Source organism: Meleagris gallopavo, chromosome 11 (genome assembly GCF_000146605.3).
Source record: "Meleagris gallopavo isolate NT-WF06-2002-E0010 breed Aviagen turkey brand Nicholas breeding stock chromosome 11, Turkey_5.1, whole genome shotgun sequence".
Taxonomy (NCBI): Eukaryota; Metazoa; Chordata; class Aves; order Galliformes; family Phasianidae; genus Meleagris; species Meleagris gallopavo.
In genome coordinates this window covers 13,910,842-13,930,152 of record NC_015021.2, presented here as the reverse complement: position 1 = coordinate 13,930,152, position 19,311 = coordinate 13,910,842, and the positions used below count along the sequence as shown (strand labels likewise).

At 46.4% G+C, this 19,311-nt stretch overlaps 1 protein-coding gene across 6 annotated transcripts in view; it reads left to right on the top strand.

The window, feature by feature from the left end:
- The first annotated feature begins 6,842 nt into the window (after positions 1-6,842).
- The window catches only part of LOC116217055 (lipoma-preferred partner homolog), a 149,506-nt gene continuing 137,037 nt past the window's right edge, over positions 6,843-19,311 (top strand). For 2 of the 6 annotated variants that reach the window (XM_031555152.1, XM_031555155.1), the window contains exon 1: positions 6,845-6,943. The gene's annotated coding sequence lies outside the window, so the exon portion shown is untranslated. Of the gene's footprint in view, positions 6,944-12,492; positions 12,588-16,100; positions 16,242-19,311 lie in introns of those variants that run through there. The other 4 variants (XM_031555158.1, XM_031555157.1, XM_031555154.1 and 1 more) reach the window with 4 other exon arrangements.

The window sequence follows — 19,311 nt, the reverse complement described above, 5'->3', positions numbered from 1 at the left end:
TCTCTCTCTCTCTCTCTTTATTCTTTTTCCTTCTCCCCTCCTCCCCTGTTTCTCTCCCCTTTCAAACAGACAACTTGTATTCCTGCCATTGTGCAGGAGAGCTGAGCAGTCTCCACGCCCTGGGGCTGCGCTTGGGAGAAGGCAATGCTCCCGAGTAGGAGGTGTTGATGGAGAAAACTGCTGTAATTGCTCTGTACTTCGAGGAGCAGCGTGGCCCCATGGGTGCACAGTGTTGGTTTCTGCTGCTTTCTTTTCATATGGGCTTTTCGGTTTCTACGTTCATGTGAAATTGGCCCTGCTGTTTGGTTCAGGGTTCAGGTTCCTGTTTGGTGGCTGTTTCTGAGCAAGGTGATTTGGTTACACAAAGTTTTAAGAGTTTATGGGATCCATTGTGCTGGCCACTGCATCTTCCTACATATCCATAGTTCTGTGCAGAAAATAGTTGTGACCCATGTGGAATGCATAGTTTCACACAGAAGCCTTCAATTTTGGTGAAACAGTCCAGAATTGACAGGTTCTTTGCTTCCTGGATCTATTTCCTGTAGAATTCATGCTTATACCTTCCAGGAATGAGTTTTTGGACAAAATCTGAGAAATTAGGGAGCTCCTGGACACCTGTGGTGTGGGTCATGTAGCAGGTGTTGGCAATCATGCAATTAATTACCAGTATGGGTCTGAGGAAGGCAGAGAAATGCCTGGAGTCACAGATGGGACCCAACGTTTCATCTGCCTGTTACTAACAGCTGCTCCCTGTCCTGCCTGCAGCAGTGTGATCTGGGGACAGGATGGACTTTCTGCTTCTCTGTGCAGCAGGTCTGCCCCAGACAAGGCTCAGTAGTGCTCCACAAGATGGTATTTCCCTCAGGAAACATATCCATCCGAGGACAAAGATGTGCCATATAAAACTTTTCTCTGCCCATTGTCCTACTCTCTCTCTCCCTGCCCACCCACAACAATTCATCCTGAGTTTATTATCTCTGTTATTCCCCTCTTTTGGTTGCATGGAGTTTTGTTAAGATGGCTCCCTCTGAGTAGAGCTCAGGAGCAACTGGAGGCCACTGTGGGCCTTTTGGGTTGCTCTGGAGGGAGGTTGTGGGTAGAGTGGTGTGATGGGTCAGTTGGGCCTTGAGCTGATCTCTGTGCATAGAGAACATCTGAGTGGTTTTTAGAGCTTCCTCCACAGAAACCAGACCTGCCACAGGCCCTATGTAAGCTGCAGCAACCTTGTAGGCAGCAGGATGAACTCCTGGGTGGGGAAGGAGGATGTGCCCAGAGAAATGAAGCTGAAGTGGTATCTCATGGTAACTCCTGTAGGTACAGGCCCAGCCTGCAGTAAATTCATGTTGTCATGATCTCGTGTGAAACCAGGGCAAACCAGCAAGAATGGACCTGTACACTGGTGGGCTAGGGCTGGTTTTCAGGTCTAGTATCCCAACAATCATGGTGGGGGTACAGAAAAGTTCAGGTGCAGTTCTGCTGCCTCCTGCCTTGGAACCTTCCAGAGCAAATTGGGCATCAAAGGTGCCTTTATTTAACCGTGCTGTGTTTCTGAGAGATGATGGGCTGCTCTCCTGTACTACACCAGTTCCCGATTCTGGTAATTCGAATTTCCAAACGATGTAAGTGCAAATTCGGTTGGATGCTGCTTGCCAAAGTGCATGTTCCCTGAGGATGTGAAGCTCTGGAGCTGGAGCAGTGAGTTTTGCAATGCGCCAAGACAAAGTGTCAGCTACACTCTCAGTAGAGCCGAAGTGCTTTTAAATATATAATGATCATCAGTATATATTTTTAATTAAAAGTTTATAGTACAGATTACGGTATGGAGGGCTGGGGTCAAAGTGGAGACAGCAGTCATCTCATTTTAGTGCTTGACTGTTGCTTTGTTTGTTAATGTCACTGCTTGGGTTTGACTGTATAACGTTTGCTAACAAACCAAGAGCGATTCCCTTCTGCTTTGTGAAGTCTGGTGGAGAGTTTTGTGAGAAGGATGGCAAAAATGCTAGGGAGCTGTAAAACCTCAGAGTTTAGTATCATAGAATAATAGAGTCGTTAAGGTTGGAAAAGACCTCTAAGGTCATCTAGCCCAAATGTCCACCTACCATCAATATTGCCCATTGACCACGTCCCTCAGTGCCACATCCCCACAGTTCTTGAACACCTCCAGGGACGGTGACTCCACCACCTCCCTGGGCAGCCTGTGTCACTGCACCACCACTTTTTCTGAGAAGAATATCCAACCTGAACCTCTCCTGGACCAACTTGTGGCCATTTCCTCTTGCCCTACCAAAAACTTGGTCAGCAGTTTGGCATTGCTCCTACAGAAAGAACGCGCATTAGAAAGATGTCACAGAAGTGATAAATGCTGGGGAAAAGGAGTCTGTTCCCTTGTGCCACTGCTTGGGAAATGTTGGGTGAAAATGAGTGATTCAAAGTGAAAAGAAGTAAATGCTTTTCTGTGTAATGTGTAACTAAATGGTTGGATTTATCATGCAGAATATGGCTGAGGGCAAGAATTGAGCCAAGTCAGGAAAGAAGATAGGATAGTTGTATGACTATCGGGTGCTTTGCCAGGTAATTGTGTTGCCTTCTGTATCGTGAACATCTAATTGGAAAGAAAAAACCATTTCACACAGGTTTCTGTGAAACATCTCTTGCTGGCTTTAGCTGGAGAAAAGCAGTAGCTTTTTTAGCAGTAGCAAAACAAATGGTTTGCAATAAGGCAGTTTCCATGCATCGGTGGGAACACACACCTCAGGGTGCCACAACATTCCTTGCTCATCATGGTTGTGCAAACAGAGAGAACTCAGTAGCATTTCTTTCCCTGTCAGGCATCTGAATGGTGGACCCATGCTGCAGTGCCTTTCTCCTAATAAGCCTGCCTGGCCACTGGGCTTTGAGCTGGGTTCCAGCCATGGGCTGGTCCTTCACCCCGCAGCCTCTGGCTGCCTGAAGTTCTGGGGAGCTCTTCAGGTGTCATGAGTCCAAACGCTCATCCCTGAGGGTGCACTGAGAGGTCTTGGAGGTGTTCTAGTGATGACAAAGAAATGTGCGTTTCCTTTAGGTATGCCAGTGTCTCTAAGGCGTTTTACTTTTTAGACGTAGATAAAGCTTGAGGGAAGAAATACGAATACAAATTTGTGTCTGTATGATCTACCAGAAGTCTGGGATTCAGCACCTGTGCTTGCTTTATGCATGTGTGAACAAGACAATGAGACTCTCACCTTTTATTCAGATAATGATTTACCCCACTAAATCATCGTCTCCCTCTGCTCTCACAGCAGGGCAATTCTGCTAAAAGCTAGAGAGCTTACTGGAACTGCAGCCACATTTGAAAAGCAGGCAAGAGTGGGGGAGATGGAAACCGTACTTTATCTAAGGATGTGGGTTACCGAAGACACTGATTTGGAAGGCACAATAACTTTAAAGAGTGTGGGTTACCTATAGGAAAATACAGGACTTGAAATAACTTATAAACAACAGTTCCAGAGGAAATATCAGATGGCAGATGTTGCAGTCGACTTTTACATGTGCACCAGGAGTCTCTGAAGGACGGCATCAGTAAAGCAAGAAGAGCTCAGAGTTTTACTCCTCTTAACATCAGGAGTGTTTTGTTTTGTAAAACAAAAACAAACACAGAAAAGAAAACAACAAATCAAACCGAAAACCACAGACCAAAAAAAGCCCACAGAGTTAACAAGCTTTTGACAGCTTGTGCTTGCCCAAGGAGTGGAGGTTAGCTGTGTGCTGGGCTCTGCTCTTTCTGCTCCTCCTACATCTGGGCATGGCAAGCAGGTAGAGTTCAGAATGTTTCTAAGCAAGCATGAAAAAAAAAAAAACCCACCCCACTACCCACGCTTAATCATTGTGATTAAGGTTACTGGTAGAGACACCTCAGTGCAGAGACTGCTTTAATCTCAAAGAGTTGGTTTCAATCATGTTCTGAGCAAGCGCGAGAGCTGGCATGGAAATGATCATTTTAAGTAGCTGTCAGCAAGTCTCTGTCCTTTTAGGTTGTTGGTATCTGTTGTTAGAATCTGTGGGTGACAGTGACACACGTGTGAGTCACTCAGAAGCGCTCCCAAACTATCTCAATATGCTCAAGAAAGGAAAACAAACATCGGTAGAGCTGCGGGCTGCTGATAACCTTTTCTTAGAAAAAAATACAAGTTTTGATCATTTCTTAGTGAGGATTGCTTCCTTTGTGGTGTCAAGGGCTACTCATAATACAGTGATTCCTCAGTAACCCCGTAATTACTTTATTTGATCTGAGGGTGTGGTGGTGATGGGTTGATGGTTGGATTGGGTGATCCTTAAGGTCTTCTCCAGCCTTAGTGATTCTATGAGTTGGGATGCTTGAGGGTCTCTGCCGTTGTTTCGCCAGTTCTGATTCAGTGTGAAGTGGACAGGGCTCTTTGGGATTAATTCCTTTTGGAGGGATCCCATTTTGCATATAAGTGGGTTTATGCACTTGAGCATCCTCTGAGTAGCTGCCTTTCAGCACTTGGCTGCCTTCCTCTCTCTGCTGCTGCTGCCCAGTGATGCTTCAAGGCAGGCAAACTTCCGCCAAATCTTGGATGGCTGTGCTGCCAGTGGAATAGTTAGTTGAGATTTAATATGGCCATTATCTTAAGGTAATAAAATATCAACTAACTTGCCATAACTATCTTGTTTAATGTCTATTAAAAGCCCCACATACTTCATTGACTGGGTGAAATTTAATAGAAGTTCAGCTAAGCATTTATTGCTTATTTAATTTAAAAATAAGTTGATCTCCACAGTTGGTAACAGTCACTGAGGATTTAATTAACATTCAGTAAACTACCCTGTTAGCTCTGAATTACACAGTCAGGTCTTGTTTATGCATCCATTTGTAACTCCCCCCTTCTCCTGCTTCAGGCCAGTGGATGTCAGCGTCAGGAGCGGCAGTTCTTCCTTCTTCTCTCTCATCCTGGGCTCCTGATTGCTGCTCCAGCTGAAACCTTTGCCAGGGTTGCACAGCTCAGTAACTGGCAGCCTGGCCAGTGTGCAAAGTAGGGAGGATGAAGGAGGCTGATACAGGTTGGTTTGAGAAGAGGCTGTGAGATGGGTACGGGTGCCTTGCACAAGAAGGTAAAAGCAGTTCAGCTGCATGCTTTGGTTATTTAAAATACATCCTCTAGGGCTTTTTCAGCAATGAAGCAGGCTGTATGAAACTCAGTTTTCTGAAGGGAAAGTTGGGGTGTTCCACAGGTGACTTGCAGCCAGTCCTGCTGCAGTTCTCGTGTTGGTTGTGCCCTGACTGCTGTAGTTTTGTATGGCACTGGGTGTGCATCATCTGTGTGCCGTACACCTGTACCCCAAGGAGTTCTCTCTATTTTAGCAGTTTATTACCTCACCTTAACAGACTTGAATTACTCTCCCTAATGAGGCAAGCTTGAATGAAGGCAGGGAGTCTCAGTCAGTATGCTGCAGCAGGGACTGGTTGAGAGGATGCTTGGATTAGCAGCTAACAGTGGTAGCTCTGGCTGCACATCTGCCCTGCCTTGCTCTGGTGGCAGCCGTGTTTGTGTTTCAGCTCAGCCCTGAAGGAGGCCAACTGGCTTGAAGTGAGCACACCTCATGGCTTGAGGCGTGATTTGCTTTTCGTGGGTTTGGGCAAATTTTGAGAGATACCTCAAGCTAAAGAGCTTGAAGGCCAAGAGAAGCCTTTAATCTGGATTTCACAAGACAAGCAGATAGTGATTGCAGTAGCCATGTGGCAGTGCTGTAGTTAATTACAAGCTACACACTTGGTTAAAATCATGGTATTATAGTTGTGAAGTCCAAGCACTTCAAATCTGCAAAATGCAGGGACGAGAGTCGTCAGTGAAACTTTAATTTGACCCCCCTGCAACTAGATATTATGATACAGGCAATTAATTGCTAGAGCACCTACTCTTTATGCTCAGAATGGAAGGTGATACTTAATGAGCAGCTATTTGGTGTCTTTTTTGTGCAGTTTCTGGCCCCAGGCCTTATTTACCGCATGCTATTCAAATCAAGGCTGAATGCAGAATTATTAATTTCCTTTTAATGCTTTTCTAGAGTTCTCTTTGCTCTTCCATTGAAGCATTTTGCACGTTGGGGTGACTATTTTTGTGGTGCCCTCCTGAGGTAAATGAAAATTATTCTTGCCATTTTACTGATGGGGCACCAAGGCTTGGTGAGGAGTGAAGCTGAGAGTCGTGTCATCCCTGGCGTTGAAATGCAGGAGGAAAAAAAGCCGTTTAGACCAGGTTTGCAGTCATAACTGATAACCAAACAGAGAAAAATAGTTAAAAAAGAAGTTTGTAAATACAGAGTGAATTTAGTATCTTTCCACCCAACTCTGAAGATTACTCTGAATGTGCATTGCAGTTGGACTTATCTTTACAATCCATCTCCCTCATCTTTTTCTCTTTTACCAGCCTCCTATGCGTTATTGTCATCATTGACTGGGGGCCGAGAACTGTGTGTGGGCATCAAAGTGCCTGGCTAAGTGTGGAAGCTGGTCTTTGCCTCTGGCATTTGGATGCTTTTGAATCCAAGCTGTGATAGCGGGAGGTCCAAAAGTGGACCATGAGAATGGTTGAAGTCCAGGTGATATCTATGTATAACATATTTCACTGAGTGGAATAAGGGGAATGGAGACTCCACATCATCAGTATATTCTTCAGTAGCTTTTTTTCCTGTGTACGTAAGACCACCAATTTTAGGCTTCCTTTAGAGCTGTGGTGGTTCTCCATCACTTGTATAGGGGGATGTTTTATGGGAGACTGCCTGTCCTCACAATGCTTGTTCTGCTTTCTCTAGCACAGTCCCACTTTGGTGTGTTCACAGGGGATTCTCTCCTTCCTAGAGTTCATGGGGATGTGCAGAGCAATGCTTGGGAAACACAGCACTGCATCTTTGCCATTTAAGGAAGGCTTGATGAACCTTCTCCATAGTAAGTCTGAAATTCAAGTGCATGAGTAATCCAGCTGAATTCTCTGCAGCCACTTGTGTGCCTAAAGATATGCAAGGGTTTAAGCATGTTCCTGAACCTAATTTACTTCAAATCCTAATTTACTTCAAATGCAGACAGATGGGGGAAGAAACAGTGGGCGAAAGGGTTCATGTTATCTAGAGAGAAGTCTGGCTTCCTTTGTTCTGAAGCGGTTCTGTGGCATGCAGAATGGCAGTACCCTCACTGCAATAGGCATCCTCATACAGAACAGGAGATCACCTTGTGAGTGCAGCAGATAAATCCTAAACCTCTTAACAGTGGCATTAGGCATACCTCTGTGCTACTGTAGGGATGATGGCAGCTTTCTTGGCATGTAACTCCTCTTTCAGAATAGATAGTTGGGACTGAGGCCATAGCAGCAGCTGAGTTTAAAACAATACAAGCAAGCATGCTTTTCTGAGGCACTCCACCCATCCAGGTGTCTGAAGTGTCTGGGGAAAAGGATGGCAGCTCACGAAGTGCCTCTGCTCCTTGTTTTGTTGCTTTGCACAGCGTGTCTTACTCTGCTGAGTGAGGCAGTGCTGTGGAATTGGGGTGTGAGTGCATGTGGAGGCTGTGGTTATCAATAGAGAGCTGGAAAAGGGAAGGAGCTGTGAGAGCAGAGCTCACTTCCTTACTGCACACAGGGGTCCCTGCAGGGCATCTTTTTTTGTAAGTTATTCTGCGTGAGATCAGCTTATATCCCCTCACTGTACTTACGGCATCTGTATGTTGGTTTGTGATCCCCACCCGCTGCCTTATGAGTAGGTATGGGTTGTCACCTCTTCTTTACACTGCCTCGTATATTCCTTTTCTGCCATGTTCCTTAGAGTGAAAAAGAGGATTCATGCTCCAAGATGTTACGGTGGCTGCCTGCACGGGTCATGTCCTCCCTTGGAGAGTGTGAGGACACTCACAGGGTTGTCATACCCATACCTGCACCACTGAGTTCCCTGCATGCAGTAGCCTGTGCTTCTGGTCTGAGTGCACCCTTTTTTTCTTCTGCCTGGGGTGGTGTTTTAGCTCTTGGATTGTTCTGTCACATCCACGAAGTTCTCACAAAAGTGATCTGCTGGCTCTAGGTTTGTTTTGTTCAGGGCTGCTCCCCATACCTTGAAGGTAGATTGCAGCGAAGCAGGAACAACCTTATGGGTTGTTGTTTTTTTTTCTTTCTTTTTTTCTTTTTTCAACAGCTCTTGATAAATTTCTCATGTCTCAGATGGTTTGATTCATACCTGGCTAAGGGTGTGCCCTCATTCATGGGTGGAACTGGGTGTACAAAGCTGGCTGTGTGTATCAGGAAGTCCCACGTTGGATCCATCTGGTCTAATTCCAGCTATTCCAGTAGAAGCGCCTTTTAGGACAGGAATATTTTCTGTGTGTTTTAGCTGTGCACGTTCTACTGGAGGTACAATGGAGATATTTCCAAACATTTTTGATCTCCAGAACAAGATGAGGCCTATCCACCTCGTGAATGGCATGAGTAGTTCTGGGCACGATGTTGCTATGTTTGAGGACTCCTACTCACCCTTCTCACTGTTTTGCTTCCCTATTCCATGGACACTGTTGTCTTGTGTTGTCTGTATCTCTAACTATGAACTGTAGCCTCTTGGTTGTTACAGTATCCAGAGGAGAGTGGTGAGCTCTCCGAGCTGCGTGTGTTGGAAGTCCCGGGAACCCAAGCAGAGGCTTTGCCTGCAGTGAGGTCTGCTGAACTCCAGTCCTGGGAGCTGAAGATAACCCAGACAGTGCTGGTAGGAGGGCAGAGGGTTTGACATGGGGACAGAGATTGGTTATGGGGGAAGATGAAAAGGATGTCAGAAGTGTGTGTTAGCAGAATGTGACTAAGATGGAGACCTGATAAGTATTGAAATGTATCTGCGGTGGAAAGGAGAGCAGCAGCTTCTGGCAGAGCAGCGCTGTATGTCTAGGATTTGCAGTGTGGTGCAAAGCAGTTCTGAGTCATGTAAGTCTAATTCTAAGTCACATAAGGCGCTGGTGTGCTATTGCAGGTAATTAGCGTATATAATTCTTATCATGAAGTTGCTTGTGTCCATTTAGAACATACTTGGGCTCTTTGCTGGGGAGCTCTGTTCCTGCAGCGCTCTTTATGGTGGCCCCTGAGCTGTGCAGGCTCCTCTGTCTCATTCCTCAGCACTTAGTCACCGGAGGCCTTTGTGGGAGGGAGGGACACCCAAGAGTAATGTGTAACCTGCTGCAAAGTCCCCTGCCAGCAGGAATTTGGGTGGCTCATCAGCTGCAGCATGGCTTCTTGGAGCCCGCAGACCTACTGGCCGAGAGCACTCAAGGCAGCACCTCATGCCTCCATCCTCGCTTCAGACGGTGATATCTGGGAGGGGAGATAAGGCCACATGTGCAAATACAGAGTGTGGGTTTAGGTCTCGGTCCAGCATTCACATCCATAAATAAGCCAGTTCCTTCCTTGTGATAACTTTTGTGTGCACTTCACAAACACAAACCAGCTAATCACAGCAGATGTTTGGCAGCAGCTTGAGCTCATGAGGAAGTTAAATAGCATTGCACTTTTCTAGAGAGATGCTTGGGATCCAAGCAGCACCCGTTAGAGGAACACGTCTGAGCTGGGACACGTCCACGGCAGTGTGGGCTCAACTTTGCATAGCACTGCCTTGGTGACGTCGGGCTGTACCAACCACAGCAGAACTTCCTTCAGTTTTTCAGGGGGGAGGTGGGATTTAGACCTGGATATGCACATACACACTTGGTTAAAACCCAATTAAAAGGAGGTAGCAGTGGATTTTGTTTGCTGCCTTGCCTTTTTCCAAAAACTCCCTGCTGCTTTGTTTTCCCTTACTTTTTAAGCGGAACTTGGGGGTGTTTGGCTAATTGTTTTCAAAGAGTATGAAGCTATGGCACATCACAGAAAAGCAAGAAATAAGGAAGGTTCTGTAAGTCAGCGTAGCCTCCAAGATCCATACCCATCTTAATAAAATTCAGCTGCACAAGGGGAAAAAGAATCATCCTGGTGTATGGATTATTAGTGCCTATCTGCAAAGAGCAGCCTGACCTAAAGCAAGTTCCTGCTGCAACTGGATTTTTTTTGGTGGGTGCTTAGGAAGATGATCAGGATGTTTTAAATGTTTGGCTTTCGTGTTTAAAAAGGGCCCAGGATTGTACTTGTTTCTCCCAGCTTCTATTTTGTGGTGATTTTTGCCCCGAGTTTCAGGCAGGATTATAAGGCTGCTGAGTGGGGTGTGAGGCAGCAATGGGACAGTTCTGAATTACAGATAAATCAAGGACTTTTTGTAGGCGTTTCCTCACTCAGATCTTTGTTGTTCTCTGCTAAATATGAATCACAGCTCAGGATATCAGCTTCTCCTGTTCAGCATCCCGTGGAGAAGCCTCCAGTGTATTCTGGTAGCACGGTGGCTGTGGACTGCTAATCTCCATCATCATTCTGAACCTGCTCCTGGTGCTCCCTGTTTGCCAGGCGCGTGCATCTGACTCACCCTGTGCTTTCTGCAGCCACCGCTGCCTGGCCTTTTTGTCTGCATTAGTTTAATTGACTGAGGCGCTTGCAGGAGAAGCTATTCATTCCCCTGGTAACTGTACTTGACAATCAGAAGTTATTCTTGGGGTGAAGGACCGGTGTGGATTTGTTTTCCTTGGCTGCAGATCCATAGCCCCTAATAGTTTCTCACTAATATGAGCCGAGGTTGACTTGGTTTGCCACTAATTAAAAGCCAAAAGGATATGCGGTCCTCTCTGCAATAATTACCCTCAGTGGGAAATGGAAGGGAGCTCTGAGCTCTGCTTGCTTCCCACTTGTTTCCAGGACCCTCTATTTCACCATTTTATTCACACCAGCCATCATGCATGGGGAGCTCATTCCCTTGACTAAAGGAGGGTCAGGTCTTACTGTCAGAGTTGCCATGAGTTTGTGCTTGAATCCTTTCTCAGCTGAAAGTTGCTTCTGGATGAAAGGAAATATAGGGAAAAAGTATGCAGATGTTAAAAATGTTATGAAACCTCAGAGCAACTTTTTTGGGGGGGGGATTGGATTTTCTTGGTGGGAAGCTGTTAAAAGACAGAGATGTGTGCGTACCCCATGTACTGGAGCATGTTTAGTCTCTGCTTTTTTTGGGTTAGAAAATAAGAAAAGGTTTTGACTACACTCATTACTGGGAACTCTGAAGCAGCAGCTGGAGTTCCTAGATAGTTTGGTTTCTATCAGTAATTGGTTTCAGATATGCATTAACTTTGATTCACACATTGCTCTGGGCCCAGTGGTGCGGTGAGAGATGTCTTCTCCTCCCTGCTCTCTCTCTGCATGTGTCATTGGATGGGCTGGATAGCAGGGCAGCCACAGGAAAGGCTCATATGGCCTCTTCTAGGGGTTTTGTGGGAGTGTCCTGTAGCACCACAGGGCTGAGGGCTGAAAGATGTCTGTGGACATCCCCTGTGTTTGGACTGCAGACAGCAAAGACTCCCTGTCCCCACCATGACCTTGTGGTGGGCTTTTGGCCTCTGTGCACCTCAGGGATGCTGTGAGTCTCCCTGGAACTGGCTTGGAGGCCAGAGCAGGATAAGCCCCATGAGTAGTGCTTCTTGTGGGGATGTCCAGGCTGGTGCTGGAGGCCCTGCTGGTGGTCCACTCCTATGCTTTGCTGCTCTGGGCACAAAAGCAGGCTGTGCTCTGCACTCTGGTATGTTCCCGGCATTGCTGTGATTGCAAGGAGCTGCAGAGCTGCTGTATCTTCTTAATCCACCTGTTTCACAAGGCAGTATCTGACTGTGCCCTTAGTAACAGGTTTTTTAATGCAGATCGAGTCCCTTCTTTTAATTGACTAAGCAAAAGAACTTGGAGAGGGGATGAACCCGTGACCTTGAGATAAATAGTTTCTTATTGAGTCCCTGGGCCCCTAAACCACCCCCTCTTCTGAGAGTAGCGTAGTTTAATCAAAGGTCAGGGGTTTTGTCTTCTTTGAGAGCCTCAGCAAAAGAGGGCCAGGCTTGTGAGCTCTTCTTGCTCCTCTGTGACTGCAGTCATTCTTGTCCTGTCAAGTTCCCATTGAGCTCGCCTGTGCTTGTTTTCTGTTCCTGGATGACGACTCTGTTGACCTTCTTTGGTCTCTGTGAATACTGATAAAGACTGGGGATCGAGTCAGCTGTGTTTCAGGGAGTTGTAACAGGATATATGGTGGCTGTGGGCAAATGGCTGCTGTTAGCCTCTGCAATGTGCAGTCTTGCTGGTTTCATAGGAAACTGTCTTCCCTTGCCAGCTCTTCCCCCGCAGATGTCTTCTGTTGTTGGACTGAAGGCTGTGTGATATCTCTCAGTGCTGCATGGTCAGCCCTGTGACTGCTGGCTTGTGTGTGGCCTCTGCTCTCTGACAGTGGCTGCTTACAGAGATGCTTTTTTTCCTCCGTGACTTTATTCTTTGTGTCCTTCATGGGTGATGACCAGGCATGTGGCCATACCTCTTGTGATGGATGCAGTGTGAATCTTTCTCCTTCTTTTCTCTTGACTGCAGTTGCTACCTCTCCTGGAGCCTGGTGGATGGCTGGTGTGGAGCTGGCCTCGCTTGTTTGCATGCTGGATGCCAGCTGATGTGGTGCTGTGCCACGTGAGTCTTTGAAAACAGCAGCTGGCAAGTCTGATAGAGAGATCCTTGTCTCCAGAAGTTCCTTTCTATTTTTCTCCCTCACCTACTTTTTTTTTTTTGTTTAACAAAAGCAACAAACAAACCAATCGCTTTGATAAATTAAGCGCTGGCTTCAGTGCCGGTGATGAAACTCCTGCTGACAAGCTCAGTATGGTAGAGTAGGAGTGGGTGAGGACAGGTACGACTGCAGCGTTACACTGCCTGGTGCTCTTGTGAATCACACCAGCGAGATGGAAGAAGGTTGAAGAGATCTTCCTTGGTCTCAAAGTGTTTTGCACTGTGGTGTGATGTTGCACCCACACAGTGCTGGCATGTGAGACAAGTAGGCTGTGCTTTTCTGAAATACTGTGCTCAGGAACATCAGGCTGGAGAAAACTTGTGCAGCATTCTCTTGGAAGAAAATGGAGAATTAATGGTCAAGGGATCTTTGCGCTGAGAAAATGTCAGTTACGTGGGCAGAATTGGGATCTCTGCCTGTGAATGCCGGTGAAGGAGCTGAGAGATGCTGAGATATCTTAGGGATGTGGTTAGTGGGCATGGTGGTGATGGGTTGACAGTTGGATTAAATGAGTGGTCTTTTCCAACCTTTATGATTCTGTGAATTGATAACTTCACCATTCTGCAAACCAAAAGCCTCATTCTTTTCCTAGAGAAAGAGAAAGACAAAATGAACTGAGTTGTGCAGGTCCAGGAGTACAGCTGTTATAGCCGCTCTCTGTATTGAGCATAGAACAAAGGAAATGTGCAAATCCAGTGTACCTACTTCTCTAGGTCAAGGTAAAATAGCACAGAGTGGCTGAAGACTTTTTGTTCTTAATTTTTAATCAGGAGAGGAAAAAAAAACAATAATACTTGCATTTACCAGAAGGAAACTGTGTTATAAACTGCAACCATTTTTTACCCCTTTGGCAGGAGGATAAACGGCAGCATTCCCATGGAAGCCTGTGAGGCCACTTCTGTTACATGGTACTTTGGGCTTATTGGAGCTTGAACTTGAGCCCTATTTGCCCAGCTGGAAGACAGGAGTGCAGACAGAACTGGTGCTATGCAACCAGTGCATCACAGGTGTACGTGGGGGCTCCTGTCCCTGCTATCCCCACCGCTGTATGATGCAATGGTGGCTCCCTGACTGACACGTAGGAGATGGGTGTGGAGCTGTGGTCGTGCAGGCAGGTGGTCAGGCTGTTGTGTTAAGACAGGTGTTAAGACAGCCATGCAACAGGACGGTGGGTTCACAGGAGTGCTGAGCCAGGGGATTAGGATCACATTTCCTTTCCATTGTAACTCCATGACCTAAACTGAGCTTCTACCATTTTCGTTTTGGGGATATCATGCAGCACCTTATTTTAGCTGTTGATGCTGAGGCTCGTGCACCCTGGGGTGGTGGTGGTGGTGGGGGATGATGCTCTGGTTTCCTCTTGGTGAGAAGAGGTGGACAGACATTCGTGTGGGCTTTGTCTTCTCTTTTCCTCCCCAGCCTCACATGGGAACTTGGGCTCTGTGGCAGCAGGGAGAAGTGCATTGTTACAGAATGTGGCCTGAAAAACTGCCTCCAAAGGGCCTAACACAGTGAGAGACCTGCATTCTGACTGGAGCTGGGGTAATCTGAACTAAAACAGCCTTTTAATAGATTTTCTATGTCTCACAGTCCTCATCTATAATGGAAGTAGTTGTACTTTCTCATTCAGAGGGTGGATGTGTCTACAGACACCTGTGTTCCTCCTAGTTTTGAAATGTAGTAAGTGTAGTTAGTAGGACTCGTTAGGATTTCTCCAGATTTTGAATCTATATTTGGTATAAATGACTTTTTGTCAAGGTTGAGTTTTCTGCAGGAAATATCTGCTTACAATTCAGTCCTAGTTCTGTAAAGCAAAAAGGTTCATTTTCCTATTTTTCCATTTGTGATGGTAACGTTTGTTGGAAACAAACATGTTTTCATGAGAAGCACTCAGTGATAAGGCTGCTGATTGCCACGCTTCTATTTTAACCTTTGCCCCTCTGCCCCATTGGTTTTTTTTCCTCTTTATTTTTCTTCTATTTCTGGAGAAATAGGTGTACTCAGCCTCTTGATCCAGTTGTTTGGAAAGAAGGTTGGTGGAGCAACTACACTAAGAAATTGTTCTTTTTTTCTTCTTCTTAATATAGATGTTGTAACCTCAGCTGAAAGTATTCCTTCCAAGTCTGAAACTATAGAATTTTGCTAGTAAGATGAAAATGAAAGAAGATAACTCATGCTTAGGCATCTGTGAAGACGGGGGTGAGGAGGGAATGGACGGTTCTAAACCAGATGGAGAGATTTGCTGGTCCTACATTGCTGTTCTTTTTCAAACGTTGTGATGGATTGTAATGTTTATAAGTGGGCATAGCAGTGGGGAGTCCAGCTGGCTGCCCAGTAGCTGTAGCAGTTCTCAAACGACCTGGCAGAAATTGGGTAAAACGAAAGCCTTGAACCACAGAGAGTCTCTGGTTGGCTCAGGGCTGTAAAGTTTCATTTGCCAAGGGTTTAGTTGTGGTGTAACTCGAACAAGCCTGGGAAGAGGTGACCCTTACCCTCAAATTCTTGCCATTTAAATCTCAAATGGACGAAGGAAGATAGTACTTCGTGATAACATTTAACTTCTGTTTTTGTTGCTGTTATCATAAGCAACACCACTGACAGCATATGGGTGCAGAAATGCTGTCTCTGTGCTGTGGGATTTCAGCCTGAACGTGGGCTGCAGGGGACCCTGAGCTGAGACTGGGGACAGCCGGATGCCTTCTATCTCCAGGAACTGGGATGCAGTGTTTGTCCTCCGCTTCCTTATGCATTTGGTCACTGTTGGTCTGACTTCAGACCTGGGAGACGGGCAGTGTTCTGCTGGGGCTGCCTAGTGAGACTGGGGGAAAAGAATGGCATTTTTTTACTTTTGAATTGCAAAACATTATCCTTTGTTTGAAACCCAGGCTCTGTGGTGCTCTTATACTGCATGAGAATGAAAGTGAAATCAATTATTCTTCTTTGATCAAGAAGCTGGGGTGCATTCAAGTGAGAAAATGAACTGCCCCCCTTTTGCTCGAAGTCTCTCTGACGGGGCTTAGCAAAATGCAGACAGCAAACGGTGCGTGCAGGGGGGACTCAATGAGGCTGCTCTGAAAATCTTCCACTTCCAAGGATGCAAACGGGATGAGACCAGCAGCCTGTGCTTGAAAATACGGGGTCCAGTCCTGGTGTGTGTTACAGACCCATAAATCACAGCTGGCAGTGCGGGGAACTGCTGAAAGGTCATTCCAGTGTGGGACCCATGAGCTCCCTGGCATGGGCACACGGATTCCTCTCATTCCTTAGCCCTCCTTCTTTCCCTTCCATCTTTTTGTGTGTTTACGATAACAGGGCTGTGCTGTGGCTTCTGCTGCTGGGTTGCTGTAGTGGAAATGCTAAATCACAGCCTCAAACAGTGATTGTGCACCTGGTGGGAAAGCAGGGCCAGCCTCGGGAGCTCAGGTGCATGCAATGTACCTGAGTGACTGGAAAGGTTGGAGCCAGGATCCACCCCTTCCCAGACATCATTGAAGGGCTGGCAGTGGAGGTGAGGCATCTCTTGTTGGAGATCTCTGCACACCTGAGGCCTTCTAAAGGTAAACAGCTCTTTTCTTTCATTTCTGTATCTGTGGCTACTGCATTTGGGCTCGTTCTCATTTGCTGTAACCAAAAACTTTGCCACCCTGCCACCCATTATAGCACTGCAGTTGCCATCCTTACGCTGTTGCCCAAGTGCCCCAAGTGGGAGCCATTGGGGCACTGCAGGGACAGCTGCACGCAGCTTCCTTGTCTACTATCTAAATGCATCATGCCTGAGTAACTTCCCACGTGTTTTACTACTGTAGTCTATCTGAGGAAGCTGGATTCAGCCCCACTGTGCCTGAAGGAGCATGCTAGAACAGTCTGTCCTGCCCTCCAGCCTGTGGGTTTGCTGTTCAGTTGCTGCTGATTCCTCCCATCACAGCTGATGCTGACAGGTCCTGCTGCAACCAGGACCAGGCGTTTGGAAGTGATAAGTCCCATGATTGCCCATTTTGACACGTGTGGTGGTGGCAAATTTGCAGACAGCTCATGGCTGAGGACAATAAAAAAGGACATGTGCTTCCTTGTAGATCATAACTCCAGATTTGCATGGCGTGCTTGTTGCTTTACACCATCCCAGGATCCGGCCTCCAAGTGAAAGCAGCAGCTGGGCCCATCAGTTTGTTGGTGTGTGTATTGGTGAATTTCTGAGCAGGTGCTGCTGCTGGCATTGCTGAAGAGCAGCAAAAAGGAAACGTCTCCAGCTTTAGTTATCTTGCATGATCTTTGTGTTAGATAGCTTCAGCAATGTTCTTTTGAATTGAGCAGTTTAATAAATGAAACCTGAGAAGCACAGAAACAAGTAAGCACAGAAGGCTGATAGGGATCCTGCAGGCATCAGTGTCCTGCGTTAGCAAGATGGGTCTGTGTCTCAGGGCATGTGTTCAGGTTTAGGTAGAGCTTCCTGTGCGTATAACCTGAGTTTTAAGGCAGTGTAAGACTCCAAGCTGAGATTTTCATAGGAAGAATCTTGTTGTCCTAACTGTGTAGTGCATGGGGAGCTTGGATAGCTTTGCCAGTGATGGTCAGAACTGCTGGAGCAGAGGAAATAACTTGAGATTTCTGAGCTGGGGACTTTGGCCAGCAAACAACAAATATTGGAACCGTGTGGGAAAGACATAAAAATGCATATGTCAAAGCAGTGCAGGCTTTTAAGTGTTTTTCATTTAAAATGAAAAGGTCAGATTGAGTGGGGCTGTCATGTGGGGACCTGTACATGTACCTGCCAGCCCTATGGGAGCAGACCCCTGTCAGGCTGTGCTGGTGGCTGACTCTCTGAACTTGTCAGTGCTTGAAAACTGGCAACCAGAGCAGTTACAACTCCAATTTTCCTTGGAGTGCTCAGGCTGATACTGAGTTTCCCAATGTGAGGCTGCTTTATCCCAGCTGTATTGGTGTTCAGGCTGCAGCTTCTACAAGTATAGCAGTATTGATTTAAGGAAACAATGATAGGAATTGAACTCTGGGTACTTGTAAGACTTTCAAGCGTAAACCAGATTTAAAGGTAGATCAGTAAACAGGAAGCCTTGCTTTACGTATTGTTCTTGTGCTTTAAATGAAGGTGTTTTTTATCGTGAGGTGTTGTTGATCTGTGCTGTCAGTGGCACAGCACTGGTGTCAGCAGTAGTGCATGGGCTGCTTCTGGACATCACATCTCAGGATTTGGCACTTAGATCACCTTCACCTTTGTATCTTTCAGTTGGGATGGCTTTAGAACTTCTGAACAGTTTTTTTGTGAACTGTACCTGAAATTTAGCTAGTGGGGGGGGAAAAAAGAAGAAAATACTTTTTAATAAGTCCCTATTATGGTACTTTGTTCAGGGGCTGCTCAGTGCTTTGACTGTGCCAACTGATTCCTGCTGTTTGGCTTTGCTTTAAAATGCTTTTAAATGACAAACAACTGCCTTTTGAAATGCTTGAGGGTGCATTAAAATAAGTGGTCTGTACTGCACTAAACATAAAAATAGAGTTTCACGTGTGTGCACATCCATCTGCCTGGACTGGGAAGTCTGTCCCTGCAGCTGCTGCTCTGAAGGCATGAGCACACCGCTGTGTTGGGTTCTGCCAGATGGGAGCTGTGTTCTGCTGAGCTGTGTTACCAAAGGGACTTTCTGCTGTTACCTCTTGCAGTGCTGTAATTGCAATCTGGAATCTTTTGGTGCAGGATTATAATCAGAATTAGACACGTGCTGACCGCTGAGCATCCATTGTGGTAAGCTAGAGAAGGGCTGGAGTTGTGTACAGCAAACAGATGTCTGTTAGTGGTATTTCTGCTGCAAAAGCAGCTGAACGTTCCCCACAGAGGTTGCTGGGAGAAGTGGGAAACCCAGAGGTGTCTCCTTAGGGTTGGTCTTCAGAAGTATTTCCCTGGGCACTCCAGTGGAGCAAAGACTTGTGTTGATGGTGATCACTGGAGTATGTCTGTGCGTTGTGCTCTTCTCCTGAGCCAAAGTGGGGATGGGCATCGCTGAGGAGCCATATCAGAGAGAGGGGCAGGTGCTTCTTTGGGACAGGGTGCTGCCCTACGGCCCCATATCAGCTCTGGGATATGGGTAACCTTGAGCTCAGGTGAGCTGAGGCAGGGAGGAGTGGGTTTGCTGCAAGCCTGTGGCCGTGCAGTGGGATAAGCGATGGGGACAGCCACAGCAGGGAGGAGAGGGTGTGGGTCAGTGAGCTGAGTCTGCTGGCATCCTGTAACTGATCTGATAAATATTTCTTGAGTTAAACTCGCTGAAAGACAAACCTTAGCCAAGGTCTTCTAAACACAGGTTGGATCCCAAGAATATTGTTTTACCTGGAGCTCCCAGAGGTGCTGTTGTGGATTGAATTGAAACAGTGTTGGAACCAGAGGGGAATGTTGTTGTCTTCTGCCTTTGCAGATAAGACCGAAGGGCATATTGCCAGGAGCCTGTGGGAAGGACCTAAATTGTATATAACTCTACATCATTTTAGAATGAAAAGTAAACTTGCGCAACCATAATATTTGCTTATACTTGTCTCCTCCTTGATGGATGAAGAGAAATTGCTCCGTGGCTGAATTCAGCAGCAATAAAACCGTGCAGTAACTCATCTTAATTTCCTAAC